Here is a 21,833-nt window from a genome sequence, read left to right as displayed (position 1 = left end):
GTGTACGTTAACCGCTTAGCCACGAGGGAACTCGGGAAGAACCCCGAGAATCCCGAGAATGTTGTCCACAAACTCACTTGGCCTGCGTCTCGGATTGAACCAAGGACCAATGATGAGAGTACTCTAGTGCAATGTTGGGGCCGCTGTGGCTCAGTGATAGAGCGTTCACCTCTGGTTCATGAGTCCTTGGTTCGATCCCAGCTCGCGCCAAATGAACTTTGTGGTAAACAAACACCGTGTGTGTGTAGGTTTCCTCGGAGTTCTCCCGTTTCCTCCCCCTTTTCTTCATTCCACCAATTCATTCATTTATCATCATCACCGTCTCTTTTAGCCTGGCCGGCATAGCCTTGGTAAGTAAAACTTAAAGATTTCATTTTTTTTTCTAGTGTGATGTTCCACAACCCGTAACTTGGAAAGTGTTTTATTGTCTGTAAGTGTTTTCATCGTTTGTTGAAAAAAAAAAAAAATCCGCTACAGCACGTGTTTCGAAAACAAAAGTACAGGAAGCTAATTATGAGCTATCCCGGGGCAAGGGCGCCAATTTCTCTGTAACTTCGGGAGGGATGCATTTAGATGTGTGTTTGACTGGAGACAAGGGTCTAAGAAGGCATATATAAGAATTTTTAAGACAAATTGAATTCAAATTATGCCAAATATTGTATGTTCATAAAATTTATATGTAACAATACCTATAACAATAAAAAATACATGTAAAATACATATTCATCACATTAACATTGGGGGGCTGGGGCCCCAGAGTCGGCGCCCTTGTCCTGGGGGTGCAGTCTCAGTAGGAGAGTACTCATCTCTGGTGTTAGAGGACACTGAATCGATCTCTGACCCTTGAGTTTGTGGTAGACAACAGCATCGTGTCCGTGGGTTTTTCTTGAGGTTTTCCCGTTTTTTTTTTTATCTCATTTCCAATCCACCAAGTATTCCATAATGATTAAGTTTCCGTCTGCTTCTTTAGCCTAAATGGTATAACTGTGGGACGTAAAGTTACGAATTTCATTTGATAAGACTTGTTGTAAAGGTCAAGAAACCACACCCAAAAACTGAAACGTTTTTAATGCTTGCTTTTGTAGAGAGATCGTGGAAATAGACCTGGGATGAGAAGTTTGCTAACGACATTAATATTTTAACAAAAGAGACACTGACCAAAGCTTAAAACTTTATTTTAAATTATAATTTGTAACTGTTTCGGATATCTAGCATATCCTTCTTCAGACACGATCGAAATTAATGAAAATACAGACATAGATATAAATGTTGTTATAACAGAGTTTAAATTCTTTAACCGTCGTATATATAGCCATTGTTATAAAAAAAATTTTAATTCTTTTAACAGTCATATATAGTCATTGTTGTACTTTTTTATTTTTATTTATTTATTTATTTATTTATTTAATTTTTTTATTTACCGAGTCCTTCAGCCAATCCTATAAGTCTTCGTGTTTACTTTCCAATTAATCACTTCCTTCATTTTTGGTTCTTTGAAGTGATTAATTGGAAAGTAAACACGAAGACTTATAGGATTGGCTGAAGGACTCGGTAAATAAGAAAAATAAATAAATAAATAAATAAATAAATAAATAAATAAAAATAAAAAAAGTACAACAATGACTCTATATATGACTGTTAAAAGAATTTAAAATTTTTTATAACAATGGCTATATATACGACGGTTAAAGAATTTAAACTCTGTTATAACAACATTTATATATATGTCTGTATTTTCATTAATTTCGATCGTGTCTGAAGAAGGATATGCTAGATATCCGAAACAGTTACAAATTATAATTTAAAATAAAGTTTTAAGCTTTGGTCAGTGTCTCTTTTGTTAAAACAATTAATCCAAAGACATTAATATATATAACTATCATTAGTGGCTGAGACCATTTTCAACTACAGTATATATTTAAGTCAAAGTTCACAAAAATTAGAACATACAAGAGGTAAAGGCTCAAACACCTTTGGGAAGGAAATTAACTTGTATTGTCAACGATTCCTCCACAAATCAGCTGACTATGTGAACGTGAACAATTGTAACACATTGAAGAAAAATGAAGATATGACTAGAATGATCTACTTTAATGATAAGAATAATGCATTTTCTTCAGAAGAATAACTTCCTCTGAAGTTTACATCGATTGCAATTATCTGTCGTAATAAATTTTAATTGAGGTTTATTAGAATACGCGTTTTTACAGGCGCCCACCCAAACAAATTTTTTAGGAGGGGCCAAGATTTGGGGGGGGGGCAATACTACACGCCACTAAGTCTATGTAGTATTGAACTATCGTATTATTTTGCACCGGAAAAGACTATAAGTAATTGTAAAACACTTTCAGCTATATTTTCAGGGAAAAAAATGATAGAACTAGATTGTTTTTATAAGAGAAAGAGTACGGATGAAATGTAAGGTCAAATTTTCATGCTACATAAATAATTTCTCTGTTAAACGGTATAGTTTTACTGAGAAACCGTACACATGTATGTTGAGTTAGAAGGTTTGGAGGGGGTTTCGGACCCATGGACTCGCCCCTCCGTGGTTGCTCCCCTGCATTTATATTAGTAATGTAAATGTGTATCAAAAAGAACTTTACAACTTTGCAAACTTATATTGGTTTATTCATTTATCTTACAGACATGGTTTTGGTGTTACTTTCTAGAAAACTACATAAAGTTTTAACTCACATAGTATACTAAAACCTGTGACAAACATCTTGGAATTTCAGCTAAACGAATAAAACGCAAGCTCTGGCGCGACGTTGCCAAGTTGTAAAGGGGTGTGGCCAGGGCCGTGCCGTAAGGGGGGGGCGAGCGGGGCGACGGCCTCGGGCGCCGAAGTAAGGAGGGCGAAAAATCAGGAGAAAAAGGGGCAAAAGAAAGGGAAAATTACTTGGAATATATGTATGGGGGCGCCGTCGTATACTCTCGCCCCGGGCGCTGATTTTCCACGGCACGGCACTGGGTGTGGCTATTGCTATGCAGACAAACTATAGCGCAATCAGGTGACAGGGGATAGACATGGATGTGTACAAAATAAACGTGGCAATACCGCTGGCCTCTCATATGCTAGCAGCATTTAAAGGAAACTTTGAGCTCCGCCTTCAAATGCCAAGATATTTGTCACACCGTTTAGTTCAGAAATAAGCCACCAATGTTACCAGATTTGGCTACAAGTAGCTGGGTCGATTTTTAAAGTGTCCTTTGCTGCCAAAATTTCAAATTGTGAGACACGCTACTTTGGGCAACTTTTAATTATCTGCAGGCTATAACTCTTAAGAATGTGCTACTTTCTTAGTTTCATATATGAAATCATAAATTATTATTTTTATATAATATAATAGAAGTTTTGTGTGCTAAATATTCTATTTACAACGAACAATAGTTTTAGCAAAACTAACATGTTTGATACTGTTTTCATCCCTGTTGTACTACTTTTTAATTTCCAGATCTGGCAACAATAGACTTGTGTTCAGTGCGATATTGCAGTATCATTGAACGTGCTACTGTCTTAGTTAAGATCTGAGCCGAATAGTTGTACGGAGCTGTGTAAACATATCATCCATAATAACATAATGAGTAAGTGGAATTACAAAAAGAAAAAAAACTTCCAAAATTTATGGCTCCTATATAAGAATTTAGTAAATGAACTAAAGAAACAACAAATTTCACAGAAAAAGCATACTGTAAACGTTGAAAATTGGATTTAAGAACCTACAAAATTGACTTAAGCAAACATGTTTCCTCGAAAATCAGAAATAGGCCTATCTCATTACTATCACCTTCTATCCAGTTCATTTCACACTGCAGCAGTGGCGTAGCACACTTTTGTGCCTCCTCCCCCGCAAAGTATAGAGAAGGAGCCCTAGTTGTAAAGCCGATAGAAGTAAGGTTGAAGTTCTATAGTACTTCTTTATTCATCGCAAGACTTCGGGGCCCCCGCACTGCTGGGCTTGCGGGGGCAGCTGCTACGCCACTGCACCCAGTTCTACTTCTCTAAATGTACTATGGAATTTGAGCTAATGCATCACCGCCAACGGTCCGAAACTACGCTTGCCGGTCCTAACCGTTTCCAACCCAGACATATGACGTGTTTCCAACTCCAAGTGTTTCTATTAAATCGATATGGATATGGATATATATATATATATATATATATATATATATACATGATTAATTAGTAAAAGTGTATAGCTGCAAAACAACTCTTTCTTTTTTCTTTTTCTTTTCTTTTCTTTTCTTTTTTTTTTTTACATTTGGGCTACAAATAGTTCAAATCCGCTACTTTTTAGAGCAAAACCTAGTTATTTTTTGATTTCGTGATCTGGCTGCCGTTTCCACAAAGATGGCTGCCGTTTCTGGTCCCGAGCGTGCTTGCTGTGTGTTTTGGTTTGAAGAATTCAAGTCTGCGACAACTGTGCAACGTAATTTTCTTATAAACTAGGCTATGGTAAAGATCCTTCCAGTATGCCTACTATTTATCAGTAGCATAAGTGTGTTTTATTGAAACTAGATGTTTGGTAAGACACAACAAATCTTCAGGTCGTCCCCGTACATGTGAAGACGTAGAGCAAGTGCGACTTCAGATCAGTGTTGGCATAGTTCTAGCTCTGGAGTGGGCTGAAAAATAGTACCAAATTGAACCAAAAAGGGCTGAATTCATTATTTTATACCATTGTGATACATGATCCTATAACATGAAACTAAAAGAAGTAAAGTTCTAGAACACCCCCTCTTCCAAGAGTTCAAATCAAGAAAGTGCCCCCCTTTTTTTAAATACTTTTTAGAAACATCCAATATATATAATGAGAAACAAATCATCTCCTAGTTCGTGTGTAAACAGTTCATTATTAAAAAAAATATTAAAATATAAATTATTGCACCTTATTCTCGCTTATTTCACGACCGAAAGAGAACACAGAATGAATGTTTAACAGCAGTTTTAAGAGTCCAACATACAGTATGAGTAACGTGAGATGTAGAAGTCTTACTGACACTTTCGAAAATGTTAAATGATGCTGAATTGGATAGAATTGTACCAACGTTTTCACAAAAGGGGCTGAAAATGCGAGCGTGGTACCAACGGGCCGATGAGTGACAAAAAGGGCTGAATTTAATACAATTGTACCAAGTGTGGCAACACTGCTTCAGATAGGATATGTACCGCATCGCCAATGGAAGCCACATTCAAGGGCGCCGATTTCTCCGTAAATTTGGGGGGGGGGGGCATTCAGATGCAGAAGGTATATATATGAGGATTTTAAGACAAATTGCATTCAAATTATGCCAAATATTGTATATTTATAAATACAATAGCGGGCCCACATGAGCTTTGGGGCGTTCGGGCCCCCGGGCTCCTAGGATCAGCGCCCTTGGCCACATTGAACCTGTTTAGGTATAAGTTTTAAAAAATAATAAAATAAATAAAATAAAAATTTAAAAAGCTTGATTATTTCGTACAAAATGACACCGAAACCATGTCTAAAGAAGTAAATCAATAGTAAATCAGTAGTTTTGAAAATTCTGAAGTGCTTTTTATATATATACATCCTGTACTTCTCTAGACAGAAATAACGTTTTGGGCACCGTGTTGAGTCATGTATAATTTCCGCTGTGTCCCAAATAGAAAAAGGTTGCGGGACACTACCCTAGGGAATGATATAGTGAGTGAAGGCAGGACACTTGTAGTGATAAATACAGTGCTATGCGTGGTGTTTATGCTGTGTACACTGTTCACAGCTTAATGGTCTTGTTTACTTCTCAAAAAATCCAGGTCATCCACCAGCAGGGTGAGGGCTAATTTGTTTTGAAGAAAAAGCTGAACAGGACATGGATTCTCAAAAGAAATGAAAAGGTTTTTATTGGTTGGGTCCCAAGAGGGTTGTTCAGGAAATTGGGTGGACGGAGGAAAAGGGTTATATTGGTCGTTAACGGATCTCATTCATCATCAGAGTGTCCAAACTTCCACCGCCCCACGAATTTCGTGTTGTTTGTTGTTATTCTAAGATTCATATGTACAGAGTCCACTAATATCTTACACAGAGTCTTCTCGTGGCTGTATGGTTAGCATGCTAGCCTTTGTGGTGCGGAGTACTTAGATTCGATCACCGGTGAGAGCTCATGTGGTTCGGACACTGGCATAACTAGAATATTAAAATATTTTTAGAACTCAAAGAACCTTACCTGTTGTCCAACGGTACTCTGAGGAGGCAAAAATGTTTTTTTTTGGTTGGGGGCTGGACCCTTCTAGTTACTCTTATTAAAGTTGCTTAGACGAGACGAGAAGCACTTTTCTAAAATTCGAGACGAGACCAGAGACATGCCAATTCTCGTCTGGGTTTCGAGATGAGAAATTTCACGAGGGAGACACTAGTCATAAATTTCAAGATCTCTTTTAGTGTTACATGATCCACAGTATAAAAACAATAAATAGATATAAGTGATTGCTCGTACATAATGACCATCAACGATCGAAGATACGTAAGTTATTACACAATATACTCCAATAATAAATATTATTTTCATGTTGTTATATCACACCTTTCGTTGACCTCTCATGACGCGGAAGGATTCTGATACTCATAGATGAAATTAAGAAAAGAAAAACAGGGTGGCCTATAAATTTTGTACATCAATTTACAAAACGAAACAGAAAAAATCCAAGACAAGATTAGTAAAGGTTTTCGATAACGGATACGAGACAACAAAAACTTATTTATTGTCTCCGAGACAACAAAACCTTAGAGAACAATAATGCCTATGGTTTCTGATCCCAAACATAGCATTAGCATAAACTGAAAGAAATCTCTATAGACGAGACGTGTATCCATAGATAAGGATGATCGAGATAAACAAAATGAACTACTTGCAGGTAGTTTTCGAGTTCTATGCGTAGTCAGGTCGGTAGTCAGCCCAAAAATGTAGGGAGGCCCGGCTGAACTTAGGGGGGACCTGATCCAACCATATTATAGTTCATCACCATATTATACATAATTTGCAAGCCTACCTTGAAAATTTAAGGGGGCCCAGCAAAAATTTAGGGGGGACGGCCCCCCTGGATACGGACCTGTACGTAGTTATCAGGAAAATTGCCAAAAGCAAACTTTTTTTTTTTTTGACGCTCGAAATTGTTATTAATGGCCCACATAAGCAGACTCAAAAACACGCTCCTATTAACACAATGAGTAATATGTACCACGAAATGTGTAAATCCGTTGAAATGTCGAATTGATTTTTGTTTTCAAGATCACCACATTTTCTCTCCTGTCATCGCTCCAAAGTAAAACTATATGAAAATGTCAGAAAGTTATAATAAGTTGCCTATCTTTCCTCAGCCGCAGCGACAGTCCCTGAAAGCACTGTGACACAATTGGAGCAGATAAATGCAAAGCATTTGCCAACACATCTATAAAAAATCAGTAGCTCTGGACACGTCATATGGTCAGGAAATTCTTTGAAGAACTTTTCCAATTATCTGGATTTGCTGCAGTTGGCCATCATATTAAGTTAAAACCGATTTAAATCGGAATAATAATAATAATAATAATAATAATAATAATAATAATAATAATAATAATAATAATAATAATAATAATAATAATAATAATAAAGAACCACTCAAAATTTGAGAATACTCATCCAGCGAATGGCGTATCGAAATGGTTTGTGGAGGTCTTTTCCATTGACTTTTGCATATACAGTACTATTGAAATGGAAATAATTTCAGTTTTGTTAAATCTTGGAACTGCCATCTGTATATACAGAGGAGTTAATTTGTACATGTTATCACGTTAGATCACTTTGAGATGTTCAGAAGATGAGTGGGTTACAGTACATATCTATCCAGGGAAGGCAAGAAGACGAAAAAATACATTAAAAAAAAATCAAACTAAACATAGAAGGAATATTGAATTGAATATCCATCTAATTTTCCACATCTAAGGGAAGCTTGAGCAAAATGTACGTAATTACAAACAATTCCTTAACATTTAGACGCCTGCCAGAGATTTTAAAAGTCTTCATCCCGGCGAAATTAAAATACCACTAATTTTACAGTAATTATGTGATATTTTCAAATAGATAAAAGATAATGGAAATATGGAACAAGAGCGCCCTAGACAATATTATTTTGCGTGAGGTACCGTTATCACAAGTCACCTAGTGGCTTTCCCTTTTCAGCTGTTTAGAAACGCGAAAATAAATGCCAATTTTCAAAATGGCTCGAAATCGAAAGCAGATAAGTGAGTCGTGATAACGGTTTCTCATGTAAAATAATATTGTCTAGGGCGCTCTTGTTCCACATTTCGATTATCTTTTTTCTGCTTGAAGATATCACATAATTACTGTAAAATTAGCGATATTTTAATTTCGCCGGGGTGAAGACTCTTAACAAAATCGTAGACTCTCACGTTGGGGTCTCTGGTGGGTGACCTCTCTAATTATCACAGAGTCATGATTCATACACCGTTGGAAAGCTTATAGAGTACAGATTCCAACGAGGTAACATTCGTGCAATTCCCGCCATATTCGTAGAAGGAGAAGAAAAACACAAAAAATCATAAAAAAACATGAAAAGATTTACTTTTGGAGGCCCTGGCAACCAAATTTGCTCCCTCCTCCCCTATAAGCAACAAGTATACATACAGGTTATTATCATATAGGGGACTACTTCATTGCTCATGCTTCACATTTCTCCTTTTGTTAGGGGAGGAATGATTTTCAAAAGCTGATAAAAAAACAAACTTTACTCCCCCCTCCTCGGCTGTGGTACACAGCACATACATAAAATGCATACTGGCGGAAAGCTTCATCCCCCAGGAGTACATTGGTACCAAAATCATCTTTCTAGTTTAATTAGGGACTGAACTATTGATGTTTGTCATAAAAATAAATGTAATTTACGTAAAAAAAAAATAAATAAGAAAACTGAAACTCCAAAAATTGGCCAACTTTTTCCCCTCCCCATTTTCTCACATAAGCAAGAAGTACAAATAGAGGATATTACCATGTAGTGGCCTACTTTATTGGTTCACATACCAATTTTTGGAAGTGTACCCTGAAGGGGATGATTGCCCCCCCCCCAAAAAAGAACCTGTTGAAAAAATACCTTTACCTTCCTTCCCCCGCCGTGGTACTCCCATATACATAAAATGCACACCAATGGAAAGCTTCACCTTAAGTAATACATTGGTACCAAGATCATTTTTCCACCTTAATCAGAGGCTGAGCTATTGAGGTTTAAAGCCTGGACGTAGCAGTTTTGGGGCGTAGCAGTCAATGGGCGTTTAAAGTTTAAGGCACTGGACCAGGGGCGGATCCAGGATATGATCAAGGGAGGGGCTAAACCATATATTGCCGTTTTATCCAGTGTAAAGCAGGATTGAAGTCCATTTTATCCAGTGTATACCTGAGCGTCAAGGGGGGCTACAGGATTGAAGTCCATTTTATCCAGTGTATACCTGAGCGTCAAGGGGGGCTATAGCCCTTATAGCCCCCCTTGGATCCGCCACTGCACTGGACTATAATTGCATTGGATATACGGAAGACCCAGGTGAGAGGGAGACATTGTGTCGTACACCGAACTGAACCATAATATATTTTAAGTGAGGAAGTTGGTTAAAAATGAAAATCGTACTTTATTATTATAATCTAAAGAAGGAAAATTCCAGTGAAATATAAGAATAACGAGAGGACTGAATAGCGAGGGATCTTGTATTTGGAATTTGAACGTGAATGAGGGGGATATGTTTATGAGGAGAGGCAGTGTGGCAGGCAGAAGTTAAGATGTATTCTACGAAACACAGTTGTAAGCAGGTTATTATAATTAAACTTGTGACATATCTCTCATCGAATATTTCTGGTTACGCTTTTCCACCTTCAAAATCTCAAAAATTCCGCATTGAACCAATGTTCCTTAATACAAACGAGTATATATATATATATATATATATATATATATATATATATATATATATATATATATATATATATATATATATATATATATATATATATATATATAGTGTAGTTCTAACAGAAACATGATGTCAGCAATATAGTCAGGCTATAAAATTCCATCGCTGTTCATATGGGGGGAGGGAGGACGTCAGAAGTAGGGATATTAGTACTAGACCAGTTGGACGCAACGCAACAGTCTGATGTTTATATATATAGTTATATATATATATATAATATGGCGTATATAGTACCCACTAAACCCGCAATAACATCTCCAAAAAACATCTGGTGGTGAAAATCTACTTCTCACTACATGAACATAGGAGTATAGAAGTAGAGAGCCCCGCTTAGCGCGGTCTAACACCTCGGCACCAACACACACATACACACACCATACTACTCTGTGCACTCACATAGCTTATTTATGAGACGTGCAACGGGGACTACAAGTTTCGGGGAGGCCAGCGGGGTAAAGAGCGCGGGCCTTCTCTCTCTTTCGCTCTCTCTGTAGATTCTAGGAGGGGAGTGAAAAAGCTTGCAATAAAATTTATTGCTTTGGATTTATAGTCCTAACATTTGGTTCAAATTTAGTCGGTAGAGGGGTCCCTTTCAGAGATGCGGAAGCCGCCGCCAGTTCTCTTAGCTAGCTTCGCCTAGACAGTAGTGCGTCGAATGTATGCAGTACGAACTGCGAAAAAGTGAAGCTTTAAAAAAATAACTAAAAAAACGTTTTTAAAATCTGCCTGTATGTATTTAAAAATAACCGTATAGTGTTCATGTGATAATTTCCGAATACTATAATAATGATCTGCGGTACATGTTTAATTAAATGTGTCGATAAAATTGTGATTTTAAAAATAATAATAAAAAATAACAAGTAAAAGAATGTGTTTTCTGTGTGAATGTGTTCTTCCAGCTGAAGGTTTATCAAGTGAGCTGTGTAGTGCATCCTCAACCGCATAAAATGTGATTAACGTATTGAAAACGAAAGTATTGGAAGAAATCGTTAGTTGTGTGGGAAATGTGTTCTGTGCTTGTGTGTTGACCAGACAGTTCATTTCCGAAAATTAAAAAAAAAAAATCAACGCCTCACTGTTAAAACTCATCTATTCCTCCCTCCCGCCAAGCGCGGCTGGCACGCCACTGTTCCAACCCCCCGTCCCACTTCCGCCCTCTATGTTGAATCCGCTCTGTGCGACCTTGCACATGTGCCCCTCCGGCCGTCCTGAATACCTCCTTCTCCCCCTCCCCCCGCTTGTTGAATCCATGGGACGCCTGTGTGCCTCTCTCCCATAGCATGACGTGCTAAGGGGCCACGGGACGAGAGATGAGCTGTGACGTAAGTACGACATCCACGGGGGGAAGCCATTTATTCTTTTGTCATTTCGCCTACCCCCTTGTGGTGTTTTCTTTTACCTTTTTTTAAATAGTAATTTTTTCACGTTTTTATTTACCAGCAGTTGATTTCTCTTGCTGTTTGGAAATGGACATATCACGGCAAACAAAAGACGGTGGCACATGCCTTGTAGACGAATTGTATTGATTACTTTGAGCAAACATACCAGGCGCACGCAAACTCCGAGAGTCAAATTGGCAATCTGTCTGCGCTAATGTAGACAAAAACAATGTATTTTGAAACACAGAAGCTGTTACACGTTTATCTGCCAAATTCTGTGGTACTACAATTTTTAAAACTATAAATACAAATTATTAGCTAGTAAGCATGGTATTTTGTTTTGAAATATACTATATAGGCCTCTAGAATATTTGTATAAAACATGCATGTTATTTTTAGTCAGTTTGATCCTACTTTGATTCAGTTTTAGAATTTACAAAATATTTCAGGACAAGAGTGCATTTCTGCCGACAATTTTTATTGTAATTTTACATGTGCACCATCTCTTTCGCTGTTTACGTACTTGTCATTTTACCCATTATGTTTAGTTTCGTTTTAAAAGTTGCTTACGTAAATTTTATGACCAAGACTGTTTCTCTTTCGCCCACCGTCCCACGCTTTCAAATATTCGATCTGTTGCCAGTTTCGTGAACTCACCTGACAGCTAGCCCAGAGCAATTATGATCACCGTTTCACATCAGAGTTTTGGGGGGTGCGGGTTGCCGTTTGGAACAGCCGCGTATACTTCAGTTGCCTTGCCATGCCTAGTCTGTCCGCTGGCTGGCGGCTACCCCACCCATTTCATCTTCCCTCGATTTTTTTCTCTCACTTTTTTGCTTTCTTTTGCTTCCCCGACCGCCCTTCAACTCGTAATGGCGGACGGGAAGGCCAACCATGTTCATATAGCTGCATCCCCCTTCACGTGACAGTGGTGCTAACTCGGGCATAATTTCATCAATACCGGTTGAATAAACATATAAATAACTTTACTAATACTCCTAATTATAAAATGGAAACTTCTCAATCTGCATGTTACGCTACTAGGTGTCGCTGACTGACGCCAATAGATCTCGCCAGTGTACAGGAAATTTGTCGAGTTAAAAGTTTCAGGACAATTTAATTGCAATTTAAAAACTGTATTGCTTCTCAGTGTAATTACCGTATATCAAAATATGTCTTAACCTTATTTGAGAATTAATATTTGGGTTACTACATATTAGTTCGAGGGCAAATAATAATAACAAAAAATAAATGTGCGCAATTGAAGCTAGCACGATTTTAAGCTATGGTGTGCAGCGAGTCGATGGCTTAGGAGCGACAATTAGCTTGTTCTGGTAACGAAGTGTTTACATTTAGATTGTGTTACATACATTAATTATGTATAATAGAGCGGGACACGTTGACACATTGGTAGAGCGCTTACTTCTGGCGCATAGAGTTCCTGATTCGATCGCGGACAAAGTAATTTGGCGGTGAACAACATCGCGTGTGTGAGGTTTATCGTTTTCCTCTCACATCCTCATTCCACTAATTCTTCCATTATCATTCGTTTATCTTATCATCCGCTCTTCGTAGCCTAAAGGGCATAATCGTGGGACGTTAAATTGAGATTTCATTTCATTGGTTTATTGAACTTCATTAATGAGAATGTCTGTCTATATGATGACTTATTTAATAATACATTCTTTTTACAATTCGTTGCAACTTTTAGCTAGGCTAGATAGGCTATTTCCTTTTTGTTTGAATAACTACATTAGGTTATGCAAGTAGGATTCATGCTTGGAAAAAATAACGAAAAACTTAATTCATTAAAATTTTAAAAGAGTTGAGTTGATTTTAGTTTAGCGGCCCTTTCAGCAGCGAGGCTATGTGAGACGTGGACCTACTGATTAACGTGTGGAATCCTAAACACATGAGCTCCTGCCGGAAATCGAACCCGGGTCTCCAAGGACGCCCATGTTGTGGTTTCCAAGGGGGTCAAGTACAAGCTACGTTTCAAATATAGTTTCAAATTTTGCTGTAACTAATGTAAAAATTCTATTGGGTTTTCGATATTCCCATTTCCAAGTACAATTTCCTCTTAGGGGGGCAAGCGCCCCACCTTGCCCCCCCTGATGGGCGCGCTTGCGGGTCTCCCACGCCAAATTCGAAAATTTTAAAAGAATAAGGCAAAGAAACAATAATTGATAAATTTGAAAATCAATGTGAAAAAAAAAGTAACGGTTAAAATTACCTAGGTAAAATTTAAAATGGCAGTTTTCACTATTATCTTCAGTTGTGAAAGTAGATGGAAAATGTAATGGATGAAATTACTGACATGGAAAAATTAGTCGATTATTATTAAAAATTACTATTTTCAAATAAAATTCATAAAAATAATAAAATTGAGAAAAATATCAACGAAAATTACGTATAGTCTATTTTAATATAATTTTTTTTTGTATAACTGTCAGTTCTAGAATTTTAGGGTTTCAACACTAACAAGAACAACAACAACATTAATAATAATAATAATAATAATAATAATAATAATAATAATAATAATAATAATAATAATAATAGAATAAAAATGCAGCCAGATAGTATCTTTTGAAAAAATAGCTGGGCACGGTGGCTCAGTGGTAGAGCACTCTGGCTCAGTGGTGGAGAATGTGGGCTCTTGTGCGTGGGGTCCCTGGTTCGATCCCCGACCAAGAAAGTTAAGTTTATGGCGTACAACATCGTGTCCGTGGGTTTCTCGGGGTTTTCCTGCCACTTCTTCATTCCACCAATTCTTCCATCATTTGCCTTAATCATCTACTCCCTTAGCTTAAAGGGCGTAATCGTGGGACGTTAAACTGAAAGATTTCATTTCATTTCATTTTTTTTTAAAAAAAGGTAGTAATCAAGGGCGCCGATTTTTCTGTAAATTTGGGGAGGCCCATTCAGATGCAGAAAGCAGATATGAGGATTTTAAGACAAATTGCATTCAAATTATGCCAAATATTGTAAATTTACAAATACTATGAGGGGGCCCACATGAGCTCTTGGGGGCCCCCAGGATTGGCGCCCTTGGTAGTAATTAAAGCTATAGTAGTTTCCAGGTCATGTTTTTTGTAAGCTAGAAATTTGCTTTGCTCATTCTGAGACACTATAATTGTCAGGCACTGAAATACTTGAACTACACTAAAGAAGATAAGAACCAACTTTTCTTCATTTCAGTGGCTTACACAATATTTTATTACGGGGATAATCAGAAAGGGAGACGAAAGATGGGGATAGCCCAGTTCCTATCGCTTCAACACAGGAGTGATTCTTTCTTGGTATCGTACACATAAGTCTATTACTTTCATAGGCTATGAAAAATAGAAATTTTTCCATAATGATTTACAAGAGGGATTTAAAACATAGTCTCCCATTATGCCACTGGTTAAATGACTTTCTCTTAAAAATTATCAAATAAATAAATAAATAAAGTGATGGAAGTCATAGCAAAGACCCTTAACCTTATCCTAAATAAGTAGCAGTGTCGCATGTACACCACGAGAAGGAGTTTGGTTTGTATAGAGTGATATTTTGTCAATTATTGTTGAAGCCGGATGTGGTAATATATTCCTACCTCTTCCGGTTTTAGCAAATCAATTAGAATGGAGATGGAATATTCCTAAAATATTTAATCGATTGCAGAAAACAGCTTTTCGTTATCTATTACAGTTTTACTCAATAGTGCTCAATGTTAAAACCGGAAGTTGTTAATTCCTGCCACTTTCGGTTTGAATAGAGAATTAAGACAGAATGTGGTGCCTATTCTTAGAACTCTTAAATCGACCCATCATCAAAAAAACAAAGTTTCTCGCTATCATCGATTTTGCTCTATGTAGGCGTAGATGAATAATGAAACCGAAAGTTGTAGTGGATTTAATCAGGATCTGGTTTTAGTAGAGAGTTAAGAATGGAGAAAAACTTTATTCTTGGGTTGTTTAATCGATTGCAAGAAACAGTTTTTCTGCTATTAAATTTTGTCAACTGTTTTTGCTCTATACTGATCAACATTAAAACCGGAAATGATTGATTTCTACTACTTCCGGTCCAATTTTGAGTATCACCTCTATGGGGCAATTCGAGTGCTAATTTTTAAGCCTCTACATCCCGGTCAAACATGGTGGTGATCTATCAAGTTTTCTTGTTTTTCTTAATTGTTTTTCCCTCTTGGACGAACGGACTTACGGACAGTCAGGGTAAATATATAAAGGAGTTTCGATTGGTAATCCAAACTCTTTAAAAAGAAAGAGAAAATAATGCCTTTTATAATAGCCTAGATCTATTTTCTTATGTTTGGTAAATTATAGGCGAACCACTATAGGAAGTAATCCAGTGGCCGCAAGTAGCATAGTCACAAACGATCACACCTTTGGTGGGAGCGGCAGTGTTGGAATTTGAGAGAAATTTTTCTAATCTAGGGAAATTTTGTAAGTAAATTTAGCAAAAACGGAATTTTTTGCTAAAACGTGAAAATCCAGTTAAATTTTGGTGCAGACCGTTGACCAATATCAATGTTTATTTAATTTTGTTCTTCAGAAACGAACCAATAGAATATTAATAGTATGTGTTCAAAGTAGCATAATTTGTTCATGATTGGGAGTATTTGTGTGTGTTTTTTATAATAAAAATAAGTTAAGGAAAAAGTTAAAAGAAATACAAGCAAAAAAGAAATGAACAAATGTAATTGGCATTTCCTTTAAGATTAGTTTGTTTCGATGGTATTACTGTATGTGTGTGTTTAATACTTATGATCAAATAAAGAATGAATTAAAAGAAATTAATCCTCATCACTGTTTTCGTCCACTACTGGAACAATTTCGGTTTTCTTGAACATTTTACTGAGTATTTCAGCTGGTCGAATGATTTTCGATAAGTATCTCGCATATGATAAATAATACACAATAGCAGCAACGTAAGAACAGCAGGCAACAGTTCTGTTCACGAAAACCGAAATTGTTCCAGTAGTGGACGAAAACAGTGATGAGGATTAATTTCTTTTAATTCATTCTTTATTTGATCATAAGTATTAAACACACATATACAGTAATACCATCGAAACAAACTAAACACATAAATACCTATTAACAACAGGCATATTATTAACCAACTGTTACAAAACAAGAACAATTACTAAACAAAGATCTATATATATCACAGAACATTGATTATATGCAAAATTAACACAAAATGCAGGAATGTATAATTTCAGTTGATGTAGAGCAGTGGCATAGCCAAGGGAGGTGCGAACATGGTTGAGAACCCCCTTCATCCTCAGAGACCAATTACCATTAAGACAAAAATACTTATCATAAGATTCCAATGTTATAAAACCTTCATCCCCCCCATTCAAAGGTATTGGTTATCCTAGTTGTGTACAGTGTGTATCATGCGTATACCTCACAGATGCTGACCTATGTACATTTCCTTTTTTCACTATGAGGTACACTTGCAAACAAAATGAAAAAAAAATATATATGTTGTTAGGGATCCTCTCAAGACAAAATTGGCAAAAAATTGTGGGTGTCCCAGTTAGTCTTCCACTAAATTTGTTTTTGAAAATTTCAAAAAATTTTTTGACCAATTTTCAACCCCAAAAAATTTCCAAAAAATATTTTCCGACTTTTCTCGTGTTGAGAACACCTAACATCTTTTTTCACGCAAATCGGTTCAGCCGTTTAGGAGAAAAAAAAATCAATTTTCTTCCCCCCTCCCCCTCCTAGCACCCCTCCAAAAGCGCTTGGGGAGCTGAAACTTTTGGAAACCTGAGTTTCTCATAAATGTTAATCGATACTGTAAATTTGGTGCAGATATGCTTGGGGGCAGTTTTCACATGCTTATTCCGCTAGGCCCTTTAAAATGATTTTTTGATCGTGTTGAACTTTATAGTTTTCCAATTCTTTTACAGTGATTTCATAACGATATCTTATCATATCATGATAAAAATGATGATATTTTAGAAGCCTGCGATTGGTGCGATTTACGCAACAGGTTTCCCAAATCTCACTATGTGAAGCCAAAATCGCACTCCCATTTGAATATATGTAAATTTTACAGTAATGCATATGGGTAAATCATTTCCATGGAATATCGCATTATTTTATTTATGTAATATTATATATGATGAGGTATAATACATCTTTAGAGAAAAAAATACTGCAATGTAAATAACCGAGCACAGAAATAACACCTTAGGAATAAGCTAAGTAGAATTGCAACCTACAAGTAAAACAAATTAATATTTATATGATATATCACATTCTTTTATCTCAGTGTTATTAATACGAGGAAGAACATATCATTAAAGAAAAAAAGTAGCCATATTGTTGATCCAATGAACAATATTGTAAATAATCCTTTGAAACGTAAAGTATCTTTATTTATGGAAAACAGACAGCTACACCTTATGTGCACAAAAATCACATTGGAAAGCACGTTTATCTCCTGAAACACCCGCACAAGACTCATGTATCCAGACTTTACACAAAACACACTGTACCATATCTTCGACTAAATTTTGTTGACAAAGGACGCAAAATCAATCTTGTTCATTAATTTCGGAAGCTACATTTGAAACACTGCGACTATGTAGTTCGGAGCATCGTAATTTGGATGTATCTACTTTTCGAATACACTTTTTGGGGTTCCCTGAAGCACATGCAGGCCTAGCTGATGATTCAGAAAGATTAGGTCTCTCCCACGTTTAGATACTTTTGATTGCCTTTGCCGTTATTCTTCAAGATTTTTTTTTTGTAAGAACTTGATGAGAGTACTTTTGTTCTTTGTGGTTGCTTGTTGGTAGTTCTATTTCCTCCTGCTATTCGGCTGGGCAGCGTCACTTTATTTTCTATATATTTTTTCAAAGCACGATTCATAGACTCCGGAGACCATTTTCCATATTGCCATGTGCCAACCTTGTGTGCATTGCATCGAGAAAGAAACAAGGAAAAACAATTCATCACCGGAGCCAAAATCGCACTGGTGCGATTTCGGACACACGGTTGTAGTGCGATTTGGGAGACTACACCATTTTTTTAAAAAAAAATATTCTTTACATACCTCACAAATTAAAAAAGAATAACTCGAGTTTGTCACTATAATATTAATGGTATTTTGTTCATTACTACTTATTAAAACATAAGCTAATTCTCTTACCATAATCCCTATTCTACTGTGAAATACCCCGAAAATTAGTAAAGAATACTCCAATTACATTGTGCTGCAACTGCATACACACATAACTTACTGAACGTCGTCATTTTACTCTGTAATTATGGAAATATGCTTAAGTACTTAATTTAACTACCAGACGGTTCTTTTTAAACTAAGGGTGGTGCGATTTAGAACCCGGTGCGATATCGGGAACTCTTCCCTCTATTTGTCATATTTCTGTCGTTTTTATTAATACCCTATAGTCAACTACGGTACTTAGGTATTTTTTAAATAGACTTGTGTATTCAATATTCTATGTTACTTGTTGTCCTTGTCAAATATTTGTGAGTTGTGCGAAATATAAGTACACCTGGCAATAACCTGACGAAAAACATTACAAGTGTATTTATATTGCAAAATAGATTAACGTACTTAGTATTTTTAAAAACATCGATTTATTATAATTCTCTTTTCTAAACAGTTTTTCGTTGATACTTAATAGGCTTACAACATACGTTTCCATAACTTAAAAAGAGATGTTAACGTTTATGTATAAAGTATGTTTTAGGGGCTAAGCTACGATATTTTTAAAACAAAATGTTCAAATATTTCTCTGAAACCTTTATTTGTGTTTCCTTAAAAATTAATTTCTTTTTCTCTCATCTTAACACCTCAATTATGAATAATAATAATAATAATAATAATAATAATAATAATAATAATAATAATAATAATATAGCCAATTAATTATATACAATACTACAAATCCGATTTAGCTAGAACAAATCAAAGTTTCTTTCGGTTCCCCCATAAACACAAATCCTGATTACGTAAATGACTAACTATAACCCAACACAGCTACAATTTCCTCTTAGTAAAAAAAAACAAAGGACCAGTTTTCCTCTTGAAAACCACAAATATTTTCTCCATTTCAGTTGTTGCAAAAGAAGTGTGTACAAAATGGAGTCCTTATTTTAGAACGCGCGCTTCTTTTGGTGTAAGAGCTTGGAGGCGTGGCTGTCGGTATCATGGCTGCGTAAGCTGGACCAGTCCATTCAACTGAATAAAGGGGAGCGCGCTCTTACAGATACAATGGTCGAATTATCTTTGCTGTACATAGTTTTGATTGTGTAAAATTAGAACCTCAAAGAATCCAGATGTTAACTCAATTTCAAAGTGGATTTATTTGAGCAAACTTTACAGAATAATAATTGAAAGCTAGAGCCATACTGTTTCATTTTACAGGCACAATTTTCTCTAAAACTGTCAGCGCGTTAGCCGCTTACCGGCGCCTAACGCGTAAGCAGGATTGCCAATTATGATATTTCACAGTAGATCTGGTGTTTTTTTTTCTGTACGTGGGAGGATTTTTCAGGAAACAGTGGGCAATGTTCACTACAATATGGAATCAAACTAGGACTATCTGCACCAGAAATAAAGTTGAATTAATTACTCACAGACTGAGAGATTATTATCCTCTTATAATGAGAATCAGATTGATTATTTATTTAATAAATAAATAAATAAATAATCTTACTCTTATCATAAAAAGAAAATAAATGTCTCAGTTTGTGAATAACGCTACAAATAGTTAACACTCACCGCTCCGCTATGTGCCTTTTCTAGATGTCGTTAATAGGCGGTGCTTTGTAGAGGCGATTTGCAGATTTAAAACTATTTTGACAATATAATTGCAGATTTTAAAATTATTGTGACGATTAAATTGCAGATTTAAAACTATTGTGACGATTAAATTGCAGATTTTAAACTATTGTGACGATTTAATTGCAGATTTAAAACTATTGTGACGATTAAATTGCAGATTTTAAACTATTGTGACGGTTTAATTACAAATTTAAAACTATTGTGACGATTTAATTGCAACTGAAAAACTACATTATTTCAATTTAATTATTTGAAAGTAGAAGTGAAGATGCTAAACATGAAAGTGCTTTCTTGTTTATTATTATTATTATTATTATTATTATTATTATTATTATTATTATTAAGGCTATAGTCATATTTACATTTGAGCATTATTATTTATACAACTGCAAATTAGTTGGTAGACAAGCTAAACAAAAAAAAAAGTCAAATATGTAAACAACTACAACTTTTACTTAAGAGTCTTCATCCCGGCGAAATTAAAATACCGCTAATTTTACAGTAATTATGTGATATCTTCAAATAGATAAAAAGATAGGCCTAATTGAAATATGGAACAAGAGCGCCCTAGACAATATTATTTTGCGTGAGGTTCCGTTATCACAAGTCACCTAGTGGCTTTCCGTTTTTAGCTGTTTAGAAACGCGAAAATAAATGCCGATTTTCAAAATGGCTCGAAATCGAAAGCAGATAAGTGAGTCGTGATAACGGTTTCTCATGTAAAGTAATATTGTCTAGGGCGCTCTTGTTCCACATTTCGATTATCTTTTATCTATTTGAAGATATTACATAATTACTGTAAAATTAGCTGTATTTTAATTTCGCCGGAATGAGGACTCTTAAGGACAATTTTAACATATAGTGTAGAGCGAGCCAAAGGCTTGAGGAGCAACTAGTCAATATGAAAAGAGAAATTAATACATCTGTATTGTCGTTAATTACTACTTAATATTTAATAAATAAATGTAATTAGGGCAGTAATAAAAAATACCTATTTCTTATTACTAATGTAGTCAGCTACAAACGTTCTTTCCGTTTGATGAAATTAGTTTCGTAAGTAATTTGAGTACAGTTTTCAGTAAATTAAAAAGAATGTAATTTTCTATACGTTCCATCCATACCATCATTAAAAATATTTTACCAAACAGAAAGAAATTTTGTCGCTGACTGTACATGTATAGTAGGCTTTCCCGGGATGCGAGTTCCGGCAAAATGAAGAGAATTTTCCCGCTCAATCACATTTGGAGATGAGAAATGAAATCTTCAAGTTTTACGTCCCACGCTTATGCCGGTTAGGCTAAAGGAGACGGTGATGATGAGAGATGAGTGAAATGAAGAAAGTGGGAGGAAACGGGAGAACCCCGGCAAAACCCACGAGCATGGTGTTTGTCCACCACAAAATCCACACGGCGCGAGCTGACATCGAACCAGGAACCCCTAAGCACCGGAGGTGAACGCTCTACCACTAAGCCACCTCGCCCCCTTCAATCACATTTGTATCCCTCAAAAAAAAAAAGCTTCTGAAACATTCCTATCGTGGATGCTTGTTGATCTCTTTCCGCGAAAAAAGAAACTTGATGATAAAAAGTTTGAGTAAATTGTCAAATTCCACTGCTTTCTGTTATTCTATGAAATT

At 36.0% G+C, this 21,833-nt stretch overlaps 1 long non-coding RNA gene across 2 annotated transcripts in view; it reads left to right on the top strand.

The window, feature by feature from the left end:
- The window catches only part of LOC145678857 (uncharacterized), a 112,428-nt gene that overhangs the window by 40,972 nt on the left and 49,623 nt on the right, over positions 1 to 21,833 (top strand). The window contains exon 1 of one of the 2 annotated variants that reach the window (XR_014130440.1): positions 10,417 to 11,305. The exons of the other annotated variant lie outside the window; for it this stretch is intronic. This is a non-coding gene — a long non-coding RNA (uncharacterized LOC145678857). Of the gene's footprint in view, positions 1 to 10,416; positions 11,306 to 21,833 lie in introns of those variants that run through there. 2 annotated transcript variants of the gene reach the window in all.

The sequence above is a fragment of the Thermobia domestica genome, chromosome 2 (genome assembly GCF_964235325.1).
Source record: "Thermobia domestica chromosome 2, izTheDome1.hap1.1, whole genome shotgun sequence".
Taxonomy (NCBI): Eukaryota; Metazoa; Arthropoda; class Insecta; order Zygentoma; family Lepismatidae; genus Thermobia; species Thermobia domestica.
This window is presented reverse-complemented; position numbering and strand designations above follow the sequence as displayed.